Below are 25701 nucleotides of genomic sequence, written 5' to 3' on the forward strand. Positions count from 1 at the left end.
GACTAACCAATTTATTTGAGCATGAGCTTTCGTGAGCCACAGCTCACTTCATCAGATGTTTACCGTGGAAACTGCAGCAGACTTTATATACACACAGAAATCATGAAACAATACCTCCTCCCACCCCACTGTCCTGCTGGTAATAGCTGATCTAAAGTGATCAACAGGTGGGCCATTTCCAGCACAAATCCAGGTTTTCTCACCCTCCACCCCCCCACACAAATTCACTCTCCTGCTGGTGCTAGCCCATCCAAAGTGACAACTCTTTACATAATCAAGTCCGGCTATTTCCTGCATAGATCAAGGTTTTCTCACATCCCCCCCACCCCCATACACACACAAACTCACTCTCCTGCTGGTAATAGCTCATCTAAACTGACCACTCTCCAGGTTTAAATCCAAGTTAAACCAGAACATCTGGGGGGGGGGGGGGTAGGAAAAAACAAGAGGAAACAGGCTACCACTAAGTCATTATGCAAGGTAGCCTGTTTCCTCTTGTTTTTTCCTACCCCCCCCCCCCAGATGTTCTGGTTTAACTTGGATTTAAACCTGGAGAGTGGTCAGTTTAGATGAGCTATTACCAGCAGGAGAGTGAGTTTGTGTGTGTATGGGGGTGGGGGGGATGTGAGAAAACCTTGATCTATGCAGGAAATAGCCGGACTTGATTATGTAAAGAGTTGTCACTTTGGATGGGCTAGCACCAGCAGGAGAGTGAATTTGTGTGGGGGGGTGGAGGGTGAGAAAACCTGGATTTGTGCTGGAAATGGCCCACCTGTTGATCACTTTAGATCAGCTATTACCAGCAGGACAGTGGGGTGGGAGGAGGTATTGTTTCATGATTTCTGTGTGTATATAAAGTCTGCTGCAGTTTCCACGGTAAACATCTGATGAAGTGAGCTGTGGCTCACGAAAGCTCATGCTCAAATAAATTGGTTAGTCTCTAACATAACAAAGAGGCTCCTAATGAAACCTATTTAGCTTTATTGTTTGAACAGTGGGGAGGGACAGGTTAAACCAGTCTAGGAAGACTCCTTGAGGATGTGCAGCCTCCTGGCTGGGATACAGATATCCATCCCTCTACTTTCACAGGCTCTGAAATTCGAGCCCCTGCTTAACAAGGTTCTTTCAACTGAGGAAAGCTCCCCTCATCTGGGAAAGGTTAAGCAAGTCCTGCTTTTTTGTATTCCTACAATAATTACAACATTGGAAATCATTTTTCACTACCCCTGCCTTCAGTTCTTAGGTCATTTGTACCCAACTCCAGCCAAAGTTGATTCTTTGACACAGCAGTAAATGATGAATATGTAAACAGAGCAGGAGCAAATTGTATTTACATAAACATATCCATAGTCTCTTCCCCTCCCAGCTAGCTGTCAGGGTAGCATTCATTCAGACCCTGCTTACAATTAGGTATCCAAAGCCTCAAAAAGTAAAAGCAAAACAATTGTTTTAAGTACGTCAGAAGCAGGAAGCCTGCTAAACAACCACTGGGGCCACTGGATGATTGAGATGATAAAGGAGCACTCAAGGATGATAAGGACATTGCAGAGAAACTAAATGAATTCTTTCCATTGGCTTCACAGCTGAGGATTTGAGGGAGATTCCCAAACCTGGGCCATTCCTTTTAGGTTAGAAATCTGAGGAACTGTCCCAGACTGAGGTGTCATTAGAGGAGATTTTGGAACAATTTCATAAATTAAACAGTAATAAGTCACCAGGATCAGATGGTATTCACCCAAGAGTTCTGAAGGAACTCAAAGGTGAAATTGCAGAACTCTAACTGTAGTTTGTAACCTATCATTTAAATAAGCTTCTGTACCAAGTGACTGGAGGATAGCTAACCTGACGCCAATTTTTAAAAAGGGCTCCAGAGGTGATCCTGGCAATTACAGGCTGGTAAACCAATACCAGGCAAACTGGTTGAAATTTTAGTAAAGAACAAAATTGTCAGACACATAGAGGAACATAATTTCTGGGGAAGAGTCAACATAGTTTTTGTAAAGGGAAATCATGCCTCACCAATCTACTAGAATTCTTGGAGGGGGTCAACAAGCATGTGGACAAGGGGAATCCAGTGGATATAGTGTACTTAGATTTTCAGAAAGCCTTTGACAAGGTCCCTCACCAAAGGCTCTTAAGCAAAGTAAACTGTCATGGGATAAGAGGGAAGGGCCTCTCATGGAATGGTAACTGGTCAAAAGATAGGAAACAAAAGGTAGGAATAAATTATCAGTTTTCAGAATGGAGAGAGGTAAATAGTGGTGTCCACCAGGGGTCTGTTCTGGGACCAGTCCTATTCAACATATTCATAAATGATCTGGAAAAGAGGTAAAGAGTGAGGTGGCAAAATTTGGAGATGATACAAAACTACTCAAGATAGTCCAGGCAGACTGTGAAGAGCTACAAAAGGATCTCTCGAAACTGGGTGACCGGGCATCAAAATGGCAGATGAAATTCAATGTTGATAAATGCAAAGTGATACACATTGGAAAACATAATCCCAATTATATATATAAAATGATGGGTCTAAGTTAGCTGTTACCACTCAAGAATGAGATCTTGGAGTCATTGTGGATAGTTCTCTGAAAACATCAACTCAATGTGCAGCGACAGTCAAAAAAGTGAACATAATGTTGGGAATCATTAAGAAATCATTTATGCATCCGATGAAGTGAGCTGTAGTTCATGAAAGCTTATGCTCAAATAAACTGGTTAGTCTCTAAGGTGCCACAAGTACTCCTTTTCTTATTAAGAAAGGGATAGATAATAAGACAGAAAATATCATATTGCCTCTATATAATCCATGGTACGTCCACATCTTGAATACTGCATGCAGATGTGGTCATCTCATCTCAAAAAAGATATGTTGGATTTGGAAAAGGTTCAAAAAAGGGCAACAAAAATGATTAGGGGTATTGAATGGCTTCCGTCTGAGGAGAGATTAATAAGACTGGGACTTTGCAGGTTGGAAAAGAGACAACTAAGGGAGGATATGATTGAGGTCTATAAAATAATGACTGGTGTGGAGAAAGTAAATAAGGAAGTGTTATTTACTCCTGCTCATAACACAAGGGGTCACCAAATGAAATTAATAGTCAGCAGATTTAAAACAAACAAAAGGAAGTATTTTTTTCACATAACACACAGGCAACCTGTGAAACTCCTTGCCAGAGGATGTTGTGAAGACTAAGGCTATAACAGGGTTCAATAAAGAACTAGATAAGTTCATGGAGGATAGGTCCATCAATGGCTATTAGCCAGGATGGGCACGGATAGTGTCTCTAGCCTCTGTTTGTCAGAAGCTGGGAATGGGCAACAGGGGATGGATCACTTGATCACTCTTCTGTTCATTCCCTCTGGGGCAGCTGGCAGAGGCAACAGGCAGAAGACAGGATACTGGGGTAGATGGACCTTTGGTCTGACCCAGAGTAACCGTTCTTATGTTCTTATATAGCTGATTGGCTTTGGATGGAACACTTGCCTGTTCTTCCATACAGAAACACTGAGTTTCAAAATACTTGGCCATTTGAAGTTAGAGCTAACACCATTCAGATGCATATTTACATTGATATTCTAAGTAATGGCAAGTAGAAATATGTGAATAACAGGTGGTTTTGGTTTGCTGGCAATTTTGAAAAATTGTTTGGAGAAAAACTAAAAACTACATTTTCCAAGATGGTTGATGAATCGAAAAGTTTGAAAAAAAAATTAGTTCAGGTTAACCCAAACCCAAATATGTATTCAATTTTTTGTTCAACACAAAACATGAAAACATTTCATTTAGATTTTGAACATTTTAAATATTGTTATTGGATTTTTAATAAAATTAAAGGAAAATTTGAAAAAAAATTGTTTTGAACCAAAAAATTAAGATGTTTTTAAAATATTAAAATGAAACATTTCAACATGTTTGTATTTATTTATTTTTAAACTTGTTTTGGACCACAGCAATTCAGTGACACCAACATGAATTTGTAAAATATTTTGGTGTTACCAAATCTGCATTTTTTCACCCAAACATGGTTTCATTAACAAAATATCACCCAACTCTAATGGCAAGTACCTGGTTCCACTACTCACACTCAACTATCCCTTCATAGATCAGGAGAAGAAATACTAACCCTGTGGTCTCTGTTAGGATTACCTACATTCTTTGATAACAATCACACATAGAAGCAGGAGCATAATGTAGTCAGACTAAAGATTGGAATCCACTGGTGTCAGGGTAAATTTCTGGAAGCTAATAACGTTGTGGTAAAATGCTTGTTGATCACTGCTCTCCTCCCTTTCAGGTATGTATGCAGGCTTCATTTCACAGAACTTAATAGGCACAAAAGAATAAATAATGAAAATGTTAAGTGTAGCTAGATACAACTCTAAAGGAACGTTGTACTAAATGAGTTCTATGGATCCTGCAGAGTTGGATATAGATATCTGTATTAGTTATGAACTGCAGTTACTGTTTGCAATATTTTCTCTTTACTTGCCTCCTAAAACTTATCTACATAATACAAATGAACATAGTTTACAAATCCAAGAATTTGTTAATTGTTTAGAATTACTCTCAAATTTTCCTCAGCTTCCCCTTTTAAATGTTCTTATTGTTACTGGTTTCAGAGTAACAGCCGTGTTAGTCTGTCTTTGCAAAAAGAAAAGGAGTACTTGTGGCACCTTAGAGACTAACCAATTTATTTGAGCATGAGCTTTCGTGAGCTATAGCTCACTTCATCAGATGCATACCGTGGAAACTGCAGTAGACATTATATACACACAGAGACCATGAAACAATACCCCCTCCCACCCGACTGTCCTGCTGGTAATAGCTTATCTAAAGTGATCATCAAGTTGGGCCATTTCCAAATTTGTGCTGATAAGCTATTACCAGCAGGACAGTGGGGGAATCTGTCAGTGCAGTTTATGAATTATGTCTGACATTATGAACTCTTTAGATATGTCTCACACTGCAAATTGCATTTTGATTATAAGGCTGGTTTTTACCTTCCTACTGTCTTTTGAGCTCCATCTTGTACCAGAATTCCAGATGAGAGCTTGCACAGGGCAAACAATAGAGAAGTCATTAAACTTTGATGATCTGCCATCCAAATGACAAAGAGATGGCTGCTGACCAGGACAAACCAGTTGTTCAAGTCAATACTCAGAGGGGAGGTTGCCTTGGCAATGAAATCATTCTGGTAGGGTTCTCTGGTCAGCTGTGGAGGCTGATATGTTCGTCACCTGACAGAGGAGACTGGAAGTTTATATAAAGGGAGGTGCTGCTCTATTGGGTGGGAGAGGGTATTTTTCTCCAGTTCAAGAGGAGGGAGAAGCAACCCAACATGTAGGTGCCTGAAAAGGCAAGAGACCCTGCCTCCCTTCCTGAACACTGGTGGTCCCTATGCACACACCAAGGACCCCCAAAGGAATGGTGAGCTAGTGAAGGTCACTGCATTTAAGATGTTTGTTGTGTTCTAGATTATCTGTACTCTCTGTTGCTTTATGTGATTAAGTGAAAGAGAAACCGTGTTAGAAACTGTGCAGAGCGTCTGTGTGTGTTATATGCTTTACATCTACCCCCTGTTCCAGAAGCAGTCAACCAGAATGCTCACCGCTTTGGGTGGGGTTCTGAGGGGGGATGTATTACACTAAGGGGAACTGTGAAGGATCAGCTCTAAGCTCAGCAGCTAGGCAACTGGACAGTGGGCTCCTGGTCTCAGGGATTGGTGCTAAACAGATAGGTCCCTAGGCACACTCTCAGGGTGTAGACTAAGGCTGGGGCTGCATTCAGGCTCTAGAGACTTAAAACACCTGAATACGGCTGGATTCCCTCACAGCAGTCTAGTGAGTGGCCAGGAGGCAGTGCTCAGCTGGGACCTCTGGCAGTATGAACAATGATTCTGGAAAACTTTCCTCCCCTTGCATAGTTCATTTAAGAATAAGGCGGAGACACAGTCCCTGTCCTCAAGGCAGCACAGGAACCACTCCCGCACTAATATGCTGAAGGGATCAGGAAGAAACAGGGCCGCGGCTCCAACTATCCACACACCAACTGGTGTGTCTGGGTGCACGGGTTGGGGTGACCCACCCCACAAAGAGATAGCATCACAGGAGTGGCCCAATGGCTTGGGTACCAGCTTTGTAGTCAGGAGATCTATAAGTTCTGTTCCCAGATCTGTCTTGACTTGCTGTGTGACCTTAACTTCTCTCAGAGTAACAGCCGTGTTAGTCTGTATTCGCAAAAAGAAAAGGAGTACTTGTGGCACCTTAGAGACTAACCAATTTATTTGAGCATGAGCTTTCGTGAGCTACAGCTCACTTCATCGGATGTTTTGCTTAACTTCTCTGTGACTCACGTTCCCTATCTATAAACTGATGGCAGTACTTGCATCTTTATACAACGTTGAGACGTGGAAGAAAAGTCTTATAGAAATGCTAAATCTTATTTTTATCTGCTGTGTTTCCTGGGAATGCCTCCCCATGCAGCCCAGCACCTCACCAAATGCAGGGTTGTGTCTAAATGGCATAATCTAGGCCTTGGTAACTTTTATGTTCACATTAAGCCTTTTCCTTTTCTGGAAATCCTTAGATTCTCCTCATGTTTGTTTGAACATCTCAAGCAATCCATCTAATTAGCTATTCAGACACTGCATTCATCCAAAAGTAAGAGATAGTCAAAACCAAACGAGCATTAGTTCTGAAAAAACTTTACATGTTACTAGAGATAAGCATTAAGAGTAAATTTAGTGACATTCATATTATGAGACATTGCAGTTAATTTTTCAAGTTTTCTGGCTTCTCTAAGCTTTTTTTCTCTGACAACTCAATAGCTAATTTAACAAGTATGTTTTTATTCATTTGTTCATTTATCTCACACTTGATGTGTTCTAGGCCCTTTACAAGCAAAAGAAAAGGCAAGTTCCTGCCCCACGGGGCATATAATCTAGTTAGACAACAATCAAATGAAGAATAATGGATGGGATGCTACAAAAACCAAGTTAATATGTAGTGATGTTATTTAATACATGTTTACTTATTTTGTTAACATTTCTGCAAGGAGAATGCTAAGGCTTATAGGTCTCAAGGGAGAAGAAAGACTTCAGGGGTGACTTGAATTAATCATGGCAGACTGGGGCAAGAGGGCAATTCCAAGCATGGGGACTATGTGGAAGAAAGCTGAGAGATGCAGCGTGGTCACATCTCAGCATTTTATCATGGGTTGTGCAATAGTTGGTGTTTTTATAGTATTATATTGGAAAGGTGAACATTGGCTCGGCACTTGCTCAATCACCCAAGTGGGGAGGAGATTGCACAAATCAAGGCAAGGATGATTAAGCCCTTGGACCTGGTTTAGCATGTGAATGGAGAGGAGTTAACAGATTCTAAAGATGTTCTAGAGAAATTAGCAACCGAATTTATCTGAGGAGGAGGGGAAAGTGGAGTCAAATATTCCAATGAGGTTGTGAACTTGTAGGACATGGATTACACAATAAATTGCATGAAATGGCAGAAAATAGTATTCTGTAAGAACGTGCAAGATAGCAAAGTTTTCAGTAGTAATGGGGAAAGATGGCGATGGAGTCTAAAGGCTTTTAATGTACCTACAAAGGTGTCCTCAGGTTAAAAAATCAACCTTCTGAAGTCAGCTGAGCAAGTATTTCATATCTGATCTGCATTTCACCTGGCTAGTGTACTTCTGATTCTCTCCCTGTCACTCAGTAGGGTAAGTAAACAAGATGATAAAGCTGAACACTTTTTCTAGGTGAAATATTGCAATGGGACAAAGAAGAAAAAGTTGGGTCATTCCTGACCAAACCAGAGGAATAATCCCAGAAGAATCTAGTGTGCCACTTGGTACAGAATGACACAGACATGGGATTAAATGAAACTATAAAATAACATTTTTATTGGGGGAAGTTTACAAAGAAAGGAGGAGCAGACTGTTTAGGCTATGAGTGCTGGAGCACCCTTTATGAGGGGAGAGGAAAGGATGGAGAGACGGTAAAGATGTGCGTAGTTCAACAGCAGAAAACATTACTGTATTTAATCATGTTCCTACATTTATTCTATTTCCCTGGCAGAAAAGTGGGACATGAATAGATGGAAAATTCCTTTCAAGATCCAGCTGTTTGGGGGATTTTTTTGGGCCAAGAATGACTCCAAGGGATGTCTTCAGTTTTATCATGGCCGAAATGTCAGTACTACAAGTGTGTGAGTTCTTTCTCCCGTTTCTAGTGCTGCAGATTACCACATACATCAGCATTGCTGATGGTAGGTGTGCTCTGAGTCGAACTCTCTTCAAATGATTCACCAAATTATTTTCTCAGAATGCAAATAGAATGATAATTAATATTAAAATAGTATAATTATAAAAATGTTACCCCACTAGTATTAACTGGAGTTATATGTACAAGAGAAAAGGAGAATATATGGTACTCCTGAAAGGATATTTATAGACAATGGGAGAAATTTTCAAAAGCATCTCAGTGACTTAAGAACACCAGTCCTATTGAAAGTCACATCAATTATTGTTTTCTTCGCAGTTGTGGTTTGGGTAAAAGTGGGAGAAGCCCGGCTAGTTAAGGCATTATAGTCTGCCACTGACACAACAATACTTAGGGAAAGCAAATCTCCGAATTGTATGAAGGAAGTCTTTCACAGTCAGCCACCACCGGAAGCAACTGATCCATAACCAACAACTTTGGGTATCTGGCTGGTGAATCTTGCCCATATGCTCAGGGTTCAGCTGATCGCCATATTTGGGGTTGGGAAGAAGTTTTCCTCCAGGGCAGATTGGAAGAGGCCCTGGAGGTTTTTCACCTTCCTCTGTAGCATGGGGCATGGGTCACTTGCTGGAGGATTCTCTGCTCCTTGAAGTCTTTAAACCATAATTTGAGGACTTCAATAGCTCAGACATAGGTGAGAGGTTTATCGCAGGAGTGGGTGGGTGAGATTCTGTGGCCTGCATTGTGCAGGAGGTCAGACTAGATGATCATAATGGTCCCTTCTGACCTTAATATTTATGAATCTATGAACCCAAGGAGTATGATGTGTTTACTTGCCCATGGATTTATTTCATATTCCGTAGAAAATGTATTACAATTTCCCTTTTGTAGACAAAACATTTTAGATTATCTCATTTATTCTAGCAACAAAAATAACAATGTCATATTTAGCCTGTCATACAAAATAATCTGAAAGGGCTTTACAGATCTATAAAACAATCCAGACAACGCTGTGCGAAAAGACAAAAGAAAACAAATAGGTCTTCCTTGATTCTTTAGCTGGAATTTAAAGACATACCACTTTGCTTTCCAAACCACATTTTATTCTTTTCAAAGTATTTGGAAGATGCAAAATGACATGTTGCTTCTGGATGTGATATTGCTTTTATAGGGATTTACTTGATATTTTTTTTCTTTTGCCTGATCTTCTAAGGTTTAGAAATTCACCCTGCTCACCCCATTCCAAATTCTAATGAAAACCTAATATGGTAAGAAAATGTTAGCGCTTGGAATACCTAGTAACATTTTTAGAATGTTTACAATGCCTTTTTTTCCTGATATTGTACTTTTTAAAAAGTGTTGGTGCACAGATGGTAGCAATATACAGAATCCCCTTGCAAAAGCAACCATGTAAGTTAATTTATCAATACTCCAGATAATTTCAGGTGCAGAAATATGGAATGTGAACATGGAAAAATACGCTCTTATTTCCTACGTAACTTATCACTGCTATAGTATCTTACCGTATCTCACAATATTATTAAATCCAGCAAGTATTTCAAAATAATTAACTCCATTACCTCATTCACTTGTATTTATTATTGACTAAATTATGCCTTTATGCATAGTAAGGAGAGATGCAGAGCTGAACAGTTCTAGGAGTAACATCAGGAGGCAAAAGGCATCCTGTAGTTGGTCTGTCATGCAGGGAAAATGCAGCTGCCTTATTTTTTTAGGGTGCAGTTTACCCCTGTTTTTCTTGTCCTTTCTGTGGTCTGTGGAAGGGGTGGGGTTAGGATGAGGCCCTGCCCTTCCCTGCTTTCTTAGCACAGGAACTGTAATTCTCCTTGACCTTATATGGGGAAGAGACTCTTTATAAACTTTCATCCCTTATATGTTCCTCCTGTTCCCAGTGACTACCCAGTAGAATGGAACTCTATCTCACACGCCCAAATAAAACAGTTGGCTGCTAGAATCAAAGTTAGGGTAATATTCCGTTATTGCCGGGGTGGTCTTGTTTGGGGGAAAGGTTGGTTTCAGGACTGGGGAAGAGCAGTAGAAATGCTACAGGATGGGGTGAGGCATGCTAAACGGGGCTTGTTGCTGATTGTGGGTGGGTGCTGTTTGTGTTGGAGCTTCTTAAATGTTTCTCTTGCCCTGTCCTCCAACACCGCACACTGTTCCTGGGGAACGAAAGACACCACCCATAAATGGTAGAGCCAGTTGAGTGTTGTGAGCAAAGGGAATTATACCATGAGTGTCTCACAAACCATTATGCTGCAACAATCAAGACTGTGTTTTGATTCCTCCTCATACTCTTTGCTTTCTTCTCTCTGTCCCTCTTCTGCACCTATATCTCTCTTCCCTCTTGTCTTCATGTTTCTCCTCCAATGCCACCTCTACCTCCTTTGTTGGGAAAGTTATGGAGAACAAGTCTTAAATCATGCTTTTATGACCCAGGGACCTCTTGGAGCCAACTGGCAGAAGGCACAGGGGTGCATAGGTTTACAGGGATCCCCTGGGTCTCATCTTGACATAACAGTTTGTCAAAGGGTGTCATGTAAAGCTGCCACTGAAAACCTGTGTCACACTGATCATCATAACCATTGCAAAATGTATGTATGCACAATAAGTAGGGAGTTGTGTGTATATATACTGAAAACTATGTTCTTAAGGTCTCTGAATTGAGGCTGGTCACCAGAAGGTGCTAAGACATTTTTTTTCAGGCAGGCGACTCATATCTACCTGTTCATATCTATATCTATATATGAATTGAGTACTGTATGCTTCACAATGCATGCCTCTTTACATATTGAGCAAAATGCTAATCAAGAGATTGTGGAGCCTCCAGGGGAGATTCTCTACAGGAAAAGATAAGTAGCAGGAGTTACCCTGTTTACAAGTGAAGACAATGGATCATTGGAACTATATCTGGGGGTACAGAGGTACACCCTGCTTTGGTACACCTAGAACACAAGCTGCCAGTTGGTTTGTTTTATAAATGGAGTATCACAGCCAGTCTGGCTGTTTAATGCTGGAAGAGATTCTTTGGGTGAGGTAACTTTTGTGAGACAAGAGAATGTCTTGTTAGCTAAGTTTAGACCATAGAAAGTGTGCTATGACTTTATTTTATACATAAGCATTCATTTCCATTCATTCTTCTTGCTTCTTCTCAAATCTTTGTTCTTTGTTAAATAAACTTTTATACTTGTTTTCACTGTAAACATGTCTGAAAGCTGTGCATTGAGTGCAGAGGTGGTGCAGAGGTGTAACTGTTAAGCTGAAGTGTACCATTCCTTTGGGAATAGCGGATCTGTAAATTCTGTGAGTGTTAAGTGGGGACACAGAGCACTTGGGGAGTTGGAGGGTGCCTACTGCTTACTTCTCTCCCTGCTTCTCCCCCCCCCCCCCCACACACACACACATTTGGCTGCCCTTCCTGGCAGAGGCAAAACTAGAGCTCAGGACCTCCTGATCGCTAGGGCTACCTGTGCATACAAATCTCTGTGTGCATTCTCTCTTGTGCATGCAAATGACAGAATTTGCATGTTCCAATCACATTGGCATGCACAAATGAGTTTTGTGTGAATCATTTGTATGCCCAGGTGATTTGTGCAGGCAGGAATGGATGCGGGGATGGGACCACTTTAGAAACTGCCTGATTGTGTCAAAAATGAGATAAGCTGGGTTACAACTGAATGCTCATTCATTTATTAGTTATTCTGAGTAATAGCACCTAGAGTTGGTTCAAATCTGAATATCCTATATGTATCTGCATGTCTCTGCGGACCCTACAAATACCACAAAATGAAATTATTCAAAATGTCACTTTAAACACTCATCACCATCAAATTACTTCCAAGATTTAACGTAAAGCAAATAAACATAATTGAAGGAGTTTCCTGTAGGTCTCATTTCTGTATCAGTGAAGAGTTGCAAGTACAATTTACTGTATCAGAGCTTATGTTTAACTAGACTTTGTGGATGATTTCTAAATGGGACAATAAAATGCAAACTTTTTAATGAAAAATTACATTTCTAAATTAAGCAGTTTAAAGGTCTGATGAGGCTTCCATTGAAATCAGTGGACAGACTCCCACTAACTCCAATGGGTTTTGTATTAAACCCTAACAGACGTCTTTCTTTATAGGCTGAATCCAGCTTCCATTGAAAATAATAAAAAGCTCTCAATGACAGTCAGGTCAGGGCCTCTTTGTGTACTTGATTTATTACTGTTGCTGTAAATTATAGTGTAATTTCCTCTGAAGTCCTTTTATTTCTTTGCTGATTTTATTTCTGTGGTCATTGGCACTCAATGTGACCATATCATCTGTCATTAAAGAAGCGTCACCATTTCAGTAAGTTTAAGGCAAGTCTTCCTTAAATCAGTGACTTTTTAAAAGTCCCATTCTCCTATATGGACCAGGTTCCGTAACTGTATTTATGATGCACCATGATGGGATTTTTTTCGACCAACTTTCCCAGGGATTGAGTCATCCTGAATTTGAATAATTGGGTAAAGGAGATTAAATCAATACTTCATTTCTGAAACTATTATATAGTCTAATATATTACTAAACAATATTATTCCTGATATTAAGTCCTGGTGTTCTTTTTTGGCCCAATCCAAAGTTCATTAAAGATAATAGGAGTTTTTCCATTGACGTCAATGGATGTGGTACAAACCCTTTGGCAATATTATAGTATTGTTGACAGTTATGCATTGTTGCACCTTGCATCCATGATCAGTTCTCTCTTCCCTTCCTCCAGTACCCACGAATGTTTGTAATCTTGTGATATTGTCTCTAGTTCTGGTGTCCACACTTCAAAAATGATGTTGATGAGTTGGAAAGGTTCAGAAAAAAGTTTCAAAAATATCTTGAGTTCTGGGAAATCTGCGTTATAATGAATGACTAATTAAGATCAGTCTATTTAGTTTATAGTTAAGAGATGGGTTGTTCAAAATCTATAAGTATCTACATGGGAAAAAGATTTCTGAGAGTAGATGGCTCTTTGATCTAGGAGAAAAAGACATAAGATCCAGTGGCTGGCAACTGAAACTAGAGAAATTCAGATTAGAAATAAGGCACATATTTTTAATGGGGAAGGTAATTAACCATTTGAACAATTTTTCTAGGACAGGATGGATTATCCGTCACTTAAGTCTTTATACCAAGACTAGATATCTTTTTAAAAGATATGCTATAGCTCCAGCAGAAGTTATGTGCTTGATGCAGAAATTATTGGATTAGGGCCTATGGCCCATATTAAGTAGGTCAGACAAGATGATCAAAAGTTCCCTCCTGGATTTATAATCTCTGAATCTTTTTATGAATCTATCCCCTTCATGTAGGTCTTCCTGCTTCTTTCTCATAATGTTCATATTTGTATGCAGACAAATTACTTTTGAAAGGGAGAAGTGGCCTTATTTTCAGAAGATGAGGGTTCTGCCCTTTCAAGAATCAAGCTCTTTTCAAGTCTCCCAAATTGGGCACCCAAAATTTAGGCACCCTTCACAAATTTTGAAAATCTTCATCCAGATTTCAAATCCTCATTCAGAGGATTTGTGCTTTTGTGGATCAGCACAGAGAGGGATCTGTAACACATACTCACTTGTGGGTTACTCTTGCAGGAATAAAAGGATGACTTAATGTATTTGTGAAGAACACTGCACAAACATATTCAGTTATTCTTATTTGGAGAAAACTTTGCATATACTTACGCTGTAAGTCAAAACACTTAGAACAGTTAAACTGCAATTCATTAACTATTTGCATGTTAACCTTAAATTTATTCTAGATATTAACAGGTTTCAGAGTAACAGCCGTGTTAGTCTGTATTCGCAAAAAGAAAAGGAGTACTTGTGGCACCTTAGGTCTCTCACTTGTCTCTAAGGTGCCACAAGTACTCCTTTTCTTTTTTCTAGATATTAAGTTTTCTATCTAGGTTTTGCCTTCAGTCAAATGCTAAATTCAAAAAGGGATTATGTTAGGTATTTCTCTCAGATCTCCCAGAACAGCTTTTAGTGCTTTATGGCTCGGAGAAAAATTGTGTGTAATATTTGAAGTCGGTGTAAGGACTGAACAGTGTGAGAAAAGTGAGTAACTGTAGAGAGACTTGGCACAGTCTTGCAGAAACTTGTTGTGCTCAAAAATTATAATACCAATGTACCTTCAATACTAGCAAAGTTAATGTACAAGAAATGCAAAGAATTTTTGTGGGTGGAAAAATCTGAAAGAAGAGATCAACCAAGAGTGTCATGAGCATTGGGAAGCTTGGTAATGGTCCAGATTTCAAACAGATACTTAACTACATTCTTTAGATATCTCTGAGAACCCCAGTTGCACCTCATGCAGAAATGGTATGCTGATTGTGCTAGTATCATTTCTAAATGGAATGTGGTCAGGCTTCTTTAAGCTAAACACTGTCAGGGAAACAATCCTGTCATTAAATGTCCTTGTCATTTTTGCCTTAATTTCTCTGATTGGATGCAGATGTTGCTTTGGAGAGCGTTTCAGTGCCTTTATCACTTCAATTACCATCAATTCACACTCAGTTCATAACGGCAGAATTATTGAGCAAGTGACTAGTTCACCATCACTGTGGATCTTTTCAACATCAACTTATGCTTCCTCTATTTCACTATCTTCTAGGCAGTTTTCTACTTAGCAAATTAACTTTAAAATGGTTTCAGGACTGAAAAAAAGTGGCTAGGATATATTAGTTGGGTCACTCTTTATTTCAACATTAGATTAACCTTTCATGGCCTGTCTATGGAGGTAAGGGTGAAGCCAACATAGAGTAGCACTGGAGATCTTTCTTCAGCTCCATAAAAGCAAATTCAAGGTAGTAAAACTTACTAACATATGGACATTACTTTGTGATATGTTGCTATGAAAGTCGTAAATATGTGCACTTAATATGTGTATTAAATACTAAAGTCAACATAATTAACCAGAGCATGGGGTTGCATCCCTGACCATCTTGGCTAATATCCATGGATGGACCCATCCTCCATGAATTTATCTAATTCTTTTTTGAACCCGGTTATACTTTTGGCCTTCACAACATCCCCTGGCAACAAGTTCTATATGTTGACTGTGTGTTGTGAGAAGAAGTACTTCCTTTTGTTTGTTTTATGTGAAAGGGTAAATAACACCTCCTAATTCACTTCTCCATATCATTCATTATTTTGTAGACCTCTATCATACCTCTCCCCTTAGTCATGTCTTTTCCAAGATGAATAGTCCCAGTCTTTTTAATCTCTCATCATATGGAAACTGTTCCAGACCCTTAATCATTTTTGGTGCTATTCTCTCTACCATTTCCAATTCTAATGTATATTTTTGAGATGGTGCAACCAGAACTACACACAATATTCAAATTGCGTATGTAACATGGATTTACGTAATGGCATTATGATATTTTATGTCTTATTTTATATCCCTTTCTTAATGGTTCCTAACATTCTGTTAGCTTTTTGGACTTCCATTGCACATTGAGAGGATGTTTTTAGTGAACTATCCACAATGAATCCAAGATGTCCTTCTTAAGTGGTAACAGCTAATGTAGACCCCATTATTGTGTATGTATAGTTGGGATTATGTTTTCCAGTGTGCAATACTTTGCATTTATCAACACTGAATTTTATCTGCGATTTTGTTGCCTGGTCACCCAGTTTTGTGAGATCCCTTCTTAACTCTTTGCAGTCTGTTTTGGACTTAATTTTCTTAAGTACTTTTGTATCATCTGCAAACTTTGCCACCTCAGTGTTTAACCCTCAATCCAGATATGAATATTTTGAACAGCACTGCTTCAAGTGCAGATTTCTGGGGAACACCACTATTTACCTCTCTCCATTCTGAAAACAAACCATTTATTATTACCCTTTGTCTTCTGTTTTTTAACCATTCTGATTCATGAGAGGATCTCCCTTATTATCCTAAGATTCCTTACTTTGATTAAGAGTCTTTGGGGAGGGCCCTTGCCAAAGGCTTTCTGAAATTCCAAGTATGCTATAGTCACTGGCTCACCCTTTTCCACATGTTTGTTGACCCCCTCAAAGAATTCTAATAGATTTCTGAGGCATGATTTTCCTTTACAAAAGCTGTGTTGACTCTTCCCAATGTAAGCAGAGTCAGGATGAGCTCCACCCTGACATCTGGTGGTGAAGTGTGGCAAGTTGTGGAAAAGAACTTTAGGGGCTGATCTCATTTGCATAGCCACACCCACCCCGCCTAGAAATAGGCCATAACTGCCCAAATGGTCACTTTGGCTGTTGTGGGATCCCCAGTGTCTCTGTTATTGGGGCGGGAAGAATAAATTGTTATTACCCTGATTATGGGAACTGTGCTTGGAACTGTACTTGGCCTTTTGTTATGATGGAGGGACTCACCAGCAACTAAGTAGCACTCGGTAGGCAAGGGACATGGGTTCCAAAACTCTGTGAATTGAGAGAGGCTTGAGACAGGTATTAGTACCTGGTGGTGTGGGCCCCTTTGTGAGGGCCTGAAACACCAATTGCACCTCTGTCTCTCTCCACTGTGGAATGTCAGAGCTAATTTTGGGGCTATTAAGAGTCTTGCTACAGGTACTGGGCTGAATTCACTTTGGCCGTATGGTGTACCAGCACTAAGGCTCCCCCTACTATGAGCTGGAATCACTGAGAGCTGTGTCAAGTAGTGGGGAGCCGGAAGAACTAGCGTGCAGTGGTGCTGTTCGTGGATAGGCTGGCGGCGTGTTCGTGAGACAGCGAGGCGAGCTGTGCAGGGCGGAGCCATTCGTGAGACAGCAGCGTGTTCATGAGACGGCGATCTGAGCAGAGCTGTTCGTGAGACAGCAAGCTGCGCAGAGCGGAGCTGGTCGTGAGACAGCGGAGCAGAGCCCTGTGGGGCGCAGTCAGCTTCAGGACACATAAGGTGCTCCTTACCTCTTTCCCCCCACACACAGGCACATTTTAGCCAGACTGGGGAGCAACACTCTGCAGATGAACTTTTGAACTCTGGGGCTAGAGTTTTTGAACATTGTGTGATTTGTGGATTGCTGGACTCAAGAGACGTTTGGGTTCTGGGACTCAAGAATTCGAGGGAAAGGATGTGGCCCAATTTTCTGGGGTGGGTCTTTGCTCATGGTTTGGTTAATGAACACTAGTTGTGGTGTTTCCCCAATTTAATGCTGATGTCCTTTACCTCATGTTAAAGATTCTCTGCTACACCAAGACTCTGTGCTTGCGAGAGGGGAAGTATTGCCTCTTTGAGGCGCCCAGGGGGTGTGTAAGATTTTCCCAGGTCACTGGGTGGGGGCTCGAGCCAGTTTTGCATTTGCTTTGATGAGAGGGAACCCCTGTGTACTGAACCCGGCCCTTGCTGCTATCAACTTGGCCTGGCAGAAGGGTTACACCTACAAATCATGTTAATCTATGTGTCTGGTAATTCTGTTCTTTACTATCGTTTCAACCAATTTATCTGGTACTGAAGTTAGGGTTACTGGCCTTTAATTGCTAGGATTGCTTTTGGAGCTTTTTTAAAAAATTGGTGTAATATTAGCTATTCTCCGGTCATTTGGTACAGAAGCTGGTTTAAATAATAGGTTACAGGCTACGGTTAGTAGTTCTGCAATTTCATATTTGAGTTCATTTAGAACTCTTGGATGAATACCATTTGGTCCTGGTGACTTATTACTGTTTAGTTTATCAGTTTGTTCCAAAACCTCCTCTGACACCTCTATCTGGGACAGTTACTCATATTGTCACCAAAAAGAATAGCTCAGGTGTGGGAATCTCCCTCACAGCCTCTGTAGTGAAGACTGATGCAAAGAATTCATTTGCTTCTCCACAATGGCTTGTCTTCCTTATGTGTTCCTTTAGCACCTGGATCGTCCAGTGGCCCCAGTGATTGTTTGTCAGGCTTCCTGCTTCTGATGTACTTAAAAAAATTGCTGTTAGTTTGAGTCTTTTGCTAGTGAGTTTTCAAATTGTTTTTTGGCCTACCTAATTATACTTGACTTGCCAGAGTTTATGCTCCTTTCTATTTTCCTCAGTAGGATTTGACTTTCAATTTTAAAAGGATTCCTTTTTTCCTCTAACAACTTCTTTTAATCTATTTAGCCATGATGGCATTTTTTGGTCCTCTTATTATTTTTAATTTGGGGTATACATTTAATTTGAGCCTCTATTATGGTGTTTTTAAAACATTTCCATGCAGCCTGCTGGCTTTTCATTGCAGGGGATTTTAAAGTTGTTTAAAGGTTTGTATGTAAGATTCTCTTCTAAGATACTTTGTAGACATTGGACCAGATCCTCCGATGGGGTAACCCAGTGTAGTTCCATTGACTTCAACAGATTATTTTTAAAGCAACAATTTTAATAATGTTAGGTTTTTATATAATCTTGATATTTTTCAAGAAAAACTGTACTGTACACTGCTTTTTCCCTGGTATAATTCTTCTGTAACACTAAGACACTTGGGTACAAATCACATTAAACAACATGATTATTATTCTCCTATAACAAATACTTTCTAATAATAACAAAAAGGTTGGCTTCCAGGGAGGATCAGAAGTTGTAATTGCATGCTATGGTAATTTGGCAGTCTTTCTGGAAAAAAAGAAACAACTATACACTACTTAAAAAGCCACAGTTTCAAAAATTTAGCTCGTTTCTGAGTCTGAGACACGTTACTTTGCCAGTAGGGAAAGCATCAGGTTTTTGTATGTGTAAGCCTTATAGCCAGAAGTCCTAGAGTAGTGAGCTCCGTGTTAACACCTATTGGTGTTAAAGCAATGAGTACTTTATTGTGTGGGAAGAAGAGTGGTCCACAGATCTCCAGATGCATAGTGGGCAGCACAGAGAAATTACAGTTTATGAAGCTAGTTGCTCTCAGAGGTACAAAAAGCTATTCCTAACCATTTTTTGTGCTCTTCCTCTTGGCCATGTCTTTCCTGCTGAAAAGGTAAGTAAGGCATTCAGAAAAATAAGCATCTGCTTTTGCTTATTTGGGTTGTGTAACCCCCTTAACTTTTAAGCTAACAAAATCTAAACTCATTGTGGTTGGAAGGCGAGAGCTCCTGACCAAATATTAGCCAATATATTAATGCTCCATATGTTCCTTGGCATTCAGTTTCATGTGAAACATAATCAGATTGGAACTCTTTCACCCGGGAACAGCCTTCTGCCCCCACATAAATGCAACCTTAACCCTTTCTTTTAAGCTGAGAGAAAGAGGCAATCCACCTCAGCCCCCTCTTGATCCTCTCCCCAGCCCATGCTCCCTCTGAATGTCCAGGATGCATGGCCGTGTGAGAGAAACAGAGTGAAGGATGGCCACAGAAAACATGGACCTTTATGGCTGCCCATGCTATACCACCACGTGCACAGCTTCAGGTATCTTCCTAACATCAAAGGATCTCATTCCTTTCAGTTTCTTTACTTAAATACAAGGAGACAGGCCCTGGAGGACTGTGAATGACCTCTTAGTGTAACATAGGTATTGCAAGTAAGAAACTGATAGTTACTGCCAGGCATGTGACATAGATCAGGATTAGGAAAGGTTAAATCCTTGCCATGCAGCTGGGATCAGTATCTACTGACTCCAGTGGCTTCTGCTGTAGTTGAAACAAATGTTCAGAGGTTCCTAAGGAATACTAAGCTCAACCCAGACCGTTGACATCAACACATACTTTCCTGTTAAAAGTATGAGCATGGCAACTAATATTAGCTGAACAAATATGGGAGAAGTACCATGAAGGCTAAATCCTTCCTTCTCCAGCCTTTATTACAGCTCCTTTTCCTGTTCTAGATTCCTGTCTTTCACCCCAGTGCTGAGATTTGACTTCCATATCTGTCATTTTCACTGACATAGCTATTACCATATCTCTTCATGTTCCCTCTATCAACTAAACTAAAATAGGGCTTCCCCCCTTTTTCAGGTCATAGGTGCAGTGGCTGAGGAAACCTGTCTCTCTTTATTTTGGTTCCCTTTACATGTTTAGGAATTTTGGGAACCAATTCTCTAAGAAGTCAACCATAGCATGACCGTTAGCACAGTCAGCTAGGCCTACAGTCATCCCCTCTAAGTATATGAGACAGAAATCCTCTTCTCAGTAGACAGGATTTTAATTGGATTCACATAACTTCATTGCTTAATGTTTCCAATATTTTCAAGATTGCTCATGTCTTGAGCTTCCCTCATAGCTGTGGAGATCTATTGCATGAAGCAAGCAGAGTTCAAATTGAGTTCTTTGTCTGAAGTTTTCACTACATCATCACTAGGCTCTTCTTTGTCTGTGGATTGCAAATTAGATAATACAATTCTTTATTCACATCACAGGCTCTTACCTATCCCTCAAAATTCTCTGGGGGCATAGTGTATCAGTGCACCAAAGTCTACAAGGCTTTGATGAGCACACTAATCTTGGATGGGGCAAACTTTCTCCAACTAATGTTTAAAAAAGAAAGCTCAGAACATGACACACTGAAATCTAATATCCCAATTCCTTTGCATCATAAACAGATTCTCAAAATAAGAGGAATCATAAACAAACAAAAAAATCTTTGTTTACCAGATTTAAATTTTATTTATATAATAGCTACACTACTCTCAAATTATTCTAAAGGGACGCTGACAAGATATTTTAATTATAGATGCACAACAGTTAGTGTTTTATAAAATGAAGTCTTAATTTAGAAATTTTGCTTATTTTTTCATATTTTTTTCTGTATAACAAATTATTCACAAAAGGGGTCAATAATTTATAGGTCCTACACATAAACAAAACATGTCATTCACTCCCATAATATGTGTGAAAAGTTGCTTTTTCCTCATCCATATAACTTTGTATATTGCCAAAACAGTTTTTGAAAATACTAAGTTTTACCTGTGGAACTTGTTGCCAGGGGATCTTGTGAAGGCCAAAACTATAATGGGGTTCAAAAAAGAACTAGGTAAGTTCATGGAGGTGTGGCAAATTGCCGATACGATTATGATGGGTCCAGCACTTCCTCTTCTTGGTGTGGGTTCGGGGCGCAGTTTCCTGCCCCTGAACTAGGGTATCTACTGTCCCACTAGTAACCCAGAGAAGGGTAGTGGAGAGGGAGGGACCAGGGCCCGCCCTCTACTCCGGGTCCCAGCCCAGGGGCCCTAGGGATATTAGTAAATCACTTGAACTAGTGCTTCCTTCCCCTGGGCTACTTCCCTCTCCTGCTCTTCAGCTTGTGGGGCTTCCTGCCCTCTCTCTCTGCACAAACCAAGTGTCCCTTTACCTAGGGTCTTGGTCTTCTAGCCAGCCACGGCACTCCTCCAAACCACACCCTGCTCCAACTCCTTTTTTTCTGGCTGATTGAAGCAGGGGGGTTTTATCAGGTGACTGGCTTCAGGTGCTCTAATTGGCTTCAGGTGCTTTTAATTAATCTATAGAAACCTTTCTTCCCTCTACAGGGAATAAGGCTTCTCCTCATCCTGGGACTTACATATCTCTCCTATATCACTCTCCTGCTGCCTTCTGGCCATGCTGTATCACAGAAGGTAGGTCCATCTATGGCTGCAACCTCATGCTCTGGGTGTCCCTAGCCTCTGACTGCCAGAAGCTGGGCAAGAACGACAAGGGATGAATCACTCGATTGTCTGTTCTGTTCATTCCCTCCGAAGTACCTGGCATTGGTCACTGTCAGGAGACAGGATACTGGGCAACGGGTCTGACCCAGTATGGCTGTTCTTATACTCAGAATTAATTTTCATGGACTAATTGAGTTTTGCACTATAAACATATATATATATAAACATATATAACAGAATCCTGTTATACCCATCAACAAGTAGGGAAGCCACCATGGTACTGTCTGTTGAAGGAGTACCGCAGAATTGGGATGGAATCAACACAATAAATACTCATCGTCACAGTGCTATGAAATCATATTCACCACTGTGGATGGCATAGAAAATATCGTTATTTGACTATTGGGACAAATCCTTCAAACAGTTTTGCAAGTGAGTAAGTTCACTTGTGAGTAGTAGTAGTGAAGCCAGTGGGATATCTCACATGAGTAAAGTTTTTCATGTGCACAAGTATGTCATGATCAGGCCCACTGTTTGGGATAGTTGATTGGTAGAAAAATGCCCAGTTGAATGGCAGACTTCAAATCATTTGCTGCAGTTTGGGGACACCAGAATTCTTCTCAAATCATTTAGCCCAGGTCTGGAACTAATCACGGCAAAAACCTGTGCTGCATTCTTTATAACCTGATCTTTATAGGCAGTACTATTCTCTTGATGTGCAGAGAATTCACACACTTAACTTCCTCACATATTGAAAAACAAAAGTGCTCCTCTGTGTTCATGGTATTTGTTCTGTTTGCTGCCATGTCCACCTTGAGCTTCTCTGGTGTTTTCTAATACTCTTTTTTTTAATGAACTTTGCTATTTGTATTATTAAAATTCATATTATTGCAATTATGATTGTGTCAAGCTAAAATTCCTCATCATCTTTAAAAATCCCTCTGTGAGACAGAGTTGGAAATATATAAATGTTAAATTTTATGTTTTTTTCCGTGTTACCATAGTCTGCAGTTCTATTATAAACTGTCATCTGTAATATAATCAAAGGAAAATTGGTAGGGAACCTTACTGTAGTCCAAGGAGCATTCCTTTTTACATGAATTTACTGACTTTAACAGGATTTAAACTGCCTAGCTCGATTTGCAGCTTTCAGAAATTCTAGGAAAGACTGAGTCAGAAAAGAACTGGGATGTCCCCTAAACTTACCTTGATTTACAAGGGTGTGTAATGTCATCAGAAATGCTTCCCCATTGAGTAAGAATCCTTCAATTGTCTTTTTTAAACAAGTCCACCTCACCTCACTTCAATCCAGAGTTTCTGTTGCAACCTTTTCCATGGCTAGATAACACTATTGTCAGTTTCTAACTTAATAAACCAACAAGAAAAAAATATAGATTCAATTAGTTTATTTCATGTCCCTTGATTTTGTTTTATTGCCTGGATTTCTAACACTGCATATTATGATTATTTATTATTAATTGTTATAATACCCTAGTCATGGAGCAGGACACCATGGAGCAGGACACTAGGCAAACACAAACAAAAAAGACAGTCCCTGCCTCTCAGAGCTTACAATCTATATACAAATAAAAAACGAGAGACAACAGATGGAAGGAGGAGTGCAAGGAAACAATAGGACAATGTTGGTCAGCATGCTAGGCCCTGGTTTCTGCACACCAGCAGCCTAACCATTGTCAAGTTTTTTTTCTAGGCATCCTGGCAAAGGAGAGTTTTAAGGAGGGTTTTGAAGGAGGATAATAAGGTAACTTTGCAGATGTTTACAGGGAGCTCTGCCCAAGCATGTCGGGGGGGGGAGGGGGAGTGGCACAGGAGAAAGCACAAAGGTGTGTGTTTGAAAATGTAACAAGTGGGCAACGATGTGCTTTGGTCAACAAATATAATAGAGCAATCAGTACGACATCTAAACCCAAAGCCACTTTTGCACATTGTTCTCATTAGTATTAGCACTTGTTTACATGAACATTTCGTTTGTGGCAAGTTGTGGGGTAAATTTACCCTGCACTAGCCTGACGTGAACTGATGTCCATGTTGACCCTGCTGCTGCGCACTAACAGTTCCCTAGTGCACTTTGATGTACACTACTCTGAAATGGGAGTAGATCAAAGCCGACTAGGGAACTGTTAGTGAATGGGAGCAGGGTCTACATGGACACTTATTTCTGATCCTGCGAGCACTTCAGCACATGCTTAACTTTAAGCACATGTATGGTCCAGATGGGTATTTGCAGGATCAGGGCCTTGGTGATCTCAGTGCAGTTCCTGGTGGACAGGTTTCTACATCTAAACTCCACCACCAAATGTATGGTATTAGCACAGAGGTCAAGGATATGGAGCTGCTTAGATGGGTTGTGAAGCTTGAACGTCAGCGGTCTGTGCACTGCCTGTTCTATGGATCTGTTAGGATATAGATATGCTGGCCTGTCTGTAAAGGCCTATACTTTAAGAATGTAGGTGTATTTTTATCATTTGGCTAGTTATAGAGGTATGAAACAAAAAATCAAAATCACAGTCTGTGTGTGTATGGGCCTTCTCTCACTCGGATAGTCTGAGGCCTGGTTCTTAGGCTAAGGCCTTTGGCTAAGCAGCAGAGGCAGCCATAACCTGGGAAGCGACCGGTCACATCCTCACATTCCAAACTAGTCACATTGAAATAAGGTGCTATTGGGCTGTTAGGTATTATCAGGACAGGATTGTATTCCTATCACCACCAGATAAAGACGGTTAAAGAAAACTTAGTTTGATAGCATCGGGTCTGGCAAAAAATCACTTCTCAATAGTTGTGGTTGTGAAACCCTCATTTCTGTATGTTTTATCTTTATGGCCCCCACTTTTCTATTGTTAATCTGTCTGGTTCTCTAATTGTTTCTGTCTGCTGTATGTAAGCAGTGTCAGGATGAGCTCCACCCTGACATCTGGTGGTGAGGTGTGGCAAGTTGTGGAAAAGAACTTCAGGGGCCGATCTCATTTGCATAGGCACACGCACCACGCCTAGAATGAGACCATAGCTGCCCAAATGGTCACTTTGGCTGCTGTGGGATCCCCAGTGTCTCTGTTATTGGGGCAGGAAGAATAAATTGTTATTACCCTGATTATGGGAACTGTGCTTGGAACTGTATGTGGCCTTTTGTTATGATGGAGGGATTCACCATCAACTAAGTAGCACTCGCTAGGCAAGGGTCATGGGTTCCAAAACTGTGTGAATGGAGAGAGGCTGGGGACAAGTATTAACACTTGGTGGCATGGGCCACTTGGTGAGGGCCTTACATGCTAATTGCACTTCCTCCTCTCTCCACTGTGGAATATCAGAGCTAATTTTGATTTCATTAGAAGTCTAGCTATAGGCTGCTGAGCTCATTTTGGGCTGACAGTGCACCAGCACTGGGGCTCCCCTACTACAAGCTGAATTCACCTAAGAGCTGAAATCACTGAGTGTTGTGTTAAGTAGTGGGGGAGCCTGAAGCTATATTGTGGAGCGGTTGGCGGGCCGGCTGGAGTGCCTTGCGGACCGGCTGGTGGAGCAGTTTGTGGATGGCAGGAGCTGCTTGTGGAGCTGAGCGAAGGAGTTCGTGGGGCGGCTGGCAGAGCGGAGCGCAGCTGAGCGAAGGAGTTCGTGGGGCGGCTGGCGGAGCAGAGCGCAGCTGAGCAAAGGAGTTCGTGGGGCGGCTGGCGGAGCGGAGCGCAGCTGAGCGAAGGAGTTCGTGGGGCTGCTGGCGGAGCGGAGCACAGCTGAGCGAAGGAGTTCGTGGGGCGGCTGGCGGAGCGGAGCGCTGCTATGGAGCTATGGGGCGGTCAGCTTCAGTTCATGTAAGGTGCCTCTTACCCCCGTCCCATTTCCATCCAGGTTGGGAGGTAAAGCTCCGCAGATAAACTTTCGAACTCTGGGGCTGCCCTGACCAGGGACAGAGACTTTTG

This window comes from Caretta caretta, chromosome 1 (assembly GCF_965140235.1).
Source record: "Caretta caretta isolate rCarCar2 chromosome 1, rCarCar1.hap1, whole genome shotgun sequence".
Classification (NCBI taxonomy): domain Eukaryota; kingdom Metazoa; phylum Chordata; order Testudines; family Cheloniidae; genus Caretta; species Caretta caretta.